General features: G+C 32.0%; 1 long non-coding RNA gene across 1 annotated transcript; it reads right to left on the reverse strand.

Moving 5' to 3' along the window:
- Positions 1 to 345: 345 nt before the first annotated feature.
- On the reverse strand, positions 346 to 1,985 carry LOC113237602. Its single transcript, XR_003311046.1, has 3 exons — positions 1,885 to 1,985; positions 1,608 to 1,676; positions 346 to 1,022 (listed from the first exon to the last, which is right to left on the reverse strand). It is a non-coding gene; the product is annotated as an uncharacterized LOC113237602 (long non-coding RNA).
- Positions 1,986 to 5,228: the final 3,243 nt, after the last annotated feature.

A 5,228-nucleotide genomic window follows, 5' to 3' on the forward strand; every position in this document is an offset into this window, starting at 1 on the left:
ATAAACCGCAAAACGAATTGTTATAGTAACAATACACTCTAATTACAAGCGGCCCATGTACCATACAATTGAGAAAGGCAAAGGAGTACTTAGCAAGGGTATGTTGTTTTATTTCTTTTGTCAGATTATTTCTGTGAGGCTCTTTTTTAAATATTCGTTTGATTCATTCACAATATTGCCAAAATAAGCCACCACATGTTCCGAAGGGTAGGTTAGTTTGTTTTGTTTAATGGTTTTAAATTCCATATGGCTAATCCAAGTATGGATAGAACTTTCGTTTGTGGCAAGATCGTTTTTACAATCTTCACATTTGACTTTCTGTGTAATTTTACGAACTAACCACCCCGCAGTGTATGCACGTGAGTGTACGTGTAAATTTTCACGACACGCTTGCACGTAAATATTTTCAAATTCAACATTTCATACATTAGTAGTTCCAGTACAAACATCCTCAGTAACATTTTCGACCTCCGTTTCTTTAAATAGATTTTGTACATTGATCAATTGATTACCCGAATCAACTTCGCAATTATAGGTTTCCGAATGAAACTTTATGAACGAGTAATCAATAGAGATCGAAATGTGTTTATAAAGTGTGGCAATCCGAATCGTTATTTCCAAAATTATAGGCGCGCACTTGACCGAAAAAGTTTTCTATTGGGTCTGAATTAAAATGTCTCGTGCGCATTATTTTTATATTTTTCTCCTTAAAAAATTGCCCCAATCTTTTAAAACTGTTGAGTGTTGTAACCCAGTTTTTTTAATAAAGGTACACTCGCACGGGTAACCTACTCACTCTGTTGGCCAACAAAATTTCATATTTTCTAATTGTTTTATGGCTTCGTTCCAAAAGGCGTGGTGTAGCGAATTTTGTGTAACTGCTTTCCTGAGATTTTTTCCTTTTCATTTTATATGATTGAGTGTGGCTCCGTTGGTAGAATCAAAGACGTCGTCGAAAAACGATACAGTTTCAGCTGTATTCTTTATGGTCTTACCAACTTCACGGTCGTCTGAGTAATGAGCTGAAAAAGAAATCTTATATAGAAGTTAAATAATAGAAATGAGCTGAAATATGGATATTATATTATTTATGTAAGTAATCTACGTTAGGTTGTTTGATATTGAGATAAATAAAGTGAACAAAAACACCACATTGAATTGTTTACAATTACTACAAATCTTGAAGTACTATCTGAAGAGAACATGCACAGGGCAACCCCACAAGCTATGATTCAAAATTATCTGAATGGAAAGTCAAAATTAACGCCCATTGATTATTCAGAATATTACTTTTGGATCATGGCGTGTGGTGTTACCCTGTGACATGTATTTCCTTGCGAGATAGTATAACTATATTCTGAGATAACGACTGATTGATCTTTATTTTTATTATTTTATAAACTTGTGTCATTGACTCGTCCTGTTATGACTATTGTCATAAAATAACATTAATCAACTATGGTTAGACACAGCATTTTTATTTATTCATGTAGTAGGTAAGTAACATTCTATAAGAAATTTAAATTATTAGATTACAATTATAAATATATATGTGATCTTGCTCATACAAAATGATGAGGAAGGAGGAATTAAAGAAAGTTACTTACAAAACTGAGAAGTATATGATAGAGCAGCTGCCACAGTCTTATCTAATAAAAGTAATGTTGTTTGAATGCCTGTGAAATAAAGAAAATTGTACTACAAAATTAGAACAACAGCAACATATTAAGTGATCGGTGTTGATCAACAAATATATGAATGTGTCGGAACACACATGAAAAATCTTTTTCATATGTGATGAAACTCAAAATGAGTTAATTTTTGTATACAAATGATTCTATAGATCTTGTTTTTATAAATTAATAGGCATAACATGCCAATTACCTTCATTTTGTTTATATATTCAGGAAGCACGTGGTGGTCATTTAATTTGTGTAAAAGTCGGGCTTGAGCGTGACTGCAATCAGTTCGGTATACATCGACAATGTCGCTCCATTTCGATATTTTTCCGTCATTTTGTATATTTTTTGTTAGGAAATTATTATGTATCTCTTTTATAAGATGAGGTGGATCATATATTACTACCAGATCTTGGCCACTTAATGAGATGACTGAATCTGAAAAAAAAAATGATATTTTATTTTTATTATGAATTTCATGATGTTTTTATTACCAATATCTTCATATATTTTTGTGAAAACACTCCAACAGTTTGTTATGTTAAATGTAGTTTAGTGGTACAACTGTCGCCCCGGCAAGGCAAGTATTGAATATTGTTTAATCATACATATAGAGCACAACAATCCATAGTTAAGATGAAGGAAACTCGGTTTTTGTATGTTGAAAAATTCGAATTCAAGTTGTTTTTGTAAATGGTAATGAAAATTTTATATACGGTTAGTGAAGTATAGGGTCCGCAACGCGATTGACTAAGCTTTGTTCGATAAATAAAAATCACCCAGAATCTGAAAACTCTTAATTTTTTCCATGGAAAATCAATTTAATTCCAATATTATTTAGACATATTTCAATGATTTTTTCTTGTGTATTCCGTTGTAAATACATTAAATGTCATTCCGCCGTTAACGCAACCACGATACCACTTCGTCTTAAGAATATAATTGTTAACTTTTTGTTATTTGTATTCTTTGATTGGTTTTATTGATGACACTGTTTCATTCTGTTTAAAGAGCTGTTTCTGTAGTTTTGTTTCGATATTTACTACATATTATTTTCATTCTCGTACTACCTTACATTATATTTAGGACAAGATGAAAACATTCAATGGTTATGAGAAAATATTTTCTATGGACTTTATGTCGAATTCAAGTTGTTTTTGTAATTGGTAAAGAAAATTTTATATACAGTTAATGAAGTATAGGGTTCGCAATGCAATTGACTTAGCTTTGTTCGATAAATAAAAGTCACCCAGAATTTGAAAACTCATAATTTTTTCGACAAAACAAACCATTCTTCCAGAATTTTTATAACCCCATTGTTATTAGTTTCCCAGTCAGACAAAAGATAAAACATTTATTTATTGTTTATTTCTATCTTTAAGTTCTGGGTATTTCATAATAATGGGTAACAATAATGGATTGAGTAGGTACGCCAGATGTTAACTTTGATGCTGCCGCCATCGGCGGAGGCTTGTGTTGTAAGATAACACTTTAATTTTTTTAAAGAAAAACATCATAAAACTTTTTTCGGTTGGGGCGGTTTAGAAGTGATAAGAACAAAAGAATGAAATTATGGACGTGTTGTTTCTTTGTATGTTTACTTTGGTTTTTTTTAATATGTGTGTGTAAGCAAATAATAATACAACTGGTTGCTAGATTAATCTCGATTTTTTAATAATTAACAAATATTATCAGCATTCCTTTCATAAAATTAAATTACTGGTAGGCGTATGAGGATTATGCGAACTACAGACTAAATAAAGCGTAATCTCTATTTTAACTTAGGGAGGGGCACTGTAGACAACTTATGTAGAAAGATATGGGACTGTGTTGTTTAACTGTTATACTATACCACGTAAAGATTTTTTTCTCAAATTTTACTATTTTTCTCATACAATTTTCTGCTAGTAAAATGCAAAACTAAATAAATACCTATATGTAGTACTTAGTTTCAAAACTTACCAAAAGGTCCACCTGATTGCATTTGATCTCGTTTCGTATCTTCGAGAAGACTCTTCATGGTCGATTGAAATGCTGTGCCCTGGTCAGATATTAGTGCGACAGGTAGCAGTCCAGCGTCAACTACTGCTGCCACTATCTCTTTGATTATAACTTTTAACTGGTCGTGCTTAGTGGCACCTTTACAGAAATAAAATGCAATCGGCTGTTGCCATTTGTATACAGCGCCCCGAACCATAAATGCCAGCACATGGTCAGCAAACTGGCTAGTAATTTGTTTTTAATTCCACAAACCCGTTAACACTATCTCTTGCTCTACAGTACGTAAGTCCAGGTTGCAGAGAAATTTCATCAAAAATGATGGAGAAATATCTCTGTTTTTCACTCCAGTTGGTCGTCTGGAATAAACAAAATATTGATATAAAAATTGGAATTACATAATGATGTAATCAATTTTATAAATCATAATTCAATCCAACATTTACTCTTGCACAGTGTCAGTACCCTTACCTTACTTTACTTTATGATTTATTTTACATTACTTTATGCTATGTACTCCAGACTTTGGTATGATAATTGAAATAAATAATAAATATCTTGAGACAATTGACTAATGTCCACCGTTACTAGTCGTAAACTAAGTAAAGCTAGGTACTATGGGCGCAGACAACAGATATAAATATAAATTACTTCCACGACTCACATCATAACAGGATCCGATCCAGTGACCTATAGCTTCATAGTCCGGATTACTAACATAAAAAAAAATTAAGTAATCCAGCCGTCTTCGCTAACAAAGATAAAATGTAAGATAGTTTAAAAATAGATTTACCTCTTGTTTTATCGTGTCAAAGATTTGTTTATTTATTCCAGGAAGAACTTTCAACATCTTTTTTTTAGACGGCAAAAAATATTCTTTCTAAGAACTTGTTACATTTTGGGCTCTGTTTGAGAATTGATAAAGCAATAATTTTTTCTTCGTTTGAAAATCTTCGTCCTTTAATTTACTTTGCATATTGCTTGATTTGCATCCAAAATATTTTTTTGCAACTGGCCTCATTTTGGAAGTTAATTTATTCAAAACATCTCATTTTGCTCTTTTATTCAAAACTAACTGCTTCTTGGACAGTCGACATATTTTATAATTTCTTCTACATTTAGGTGTCAGGGTATTCATACCGTGAAACAAACGTTTTCTAATATTTTTGTTTCGTTTGGGAGTCGAGGGTCCAATTTCCCTGGTAAATACACTTTCCGACTCTGAAATTAAAAAAATTAAAGTAAATAAACGGTTAGTTTGTATAAAAAGCCGTAGTAGCCTAATGATTAGAGGAGGCTAAAAATCATTTCACCAAATGAATTAAAAATAATAACATACCTTTGACACGCGTTCCTCGTGGTCTGCTCTCCATCTGTGAAGTGTTAGGTGAGACCGGACAAATTTGCACCAAACCTGTAATGCAAATGATCAATGACTCAACTCCATTTAATATCTTTTTCAGCACTGAGAACGTTCAATCTTCAGGCTAAAGAAGTACCTAATCAATGGACAAGTAAAATCACGTGATTTTATGAATAAGGATTCAGTTT

This window comes from Hyposmocoma kahamanoa, unplaced genomic scaffold (genome assembly GCF_003589595.1).
Source record: "Hyposmocoma kahamanoa isolate Upper Pololo Valley unplaced genomic scaffold, ASM358959v1 93, whole genome shotgun sequence".
NCBI lineage: Eukaryota > Metazoa > Arthropoda > Insecta > Lepidoptera > Cosmopterigidae > Hyposmocoma > Hyposmocoma kahamanoa.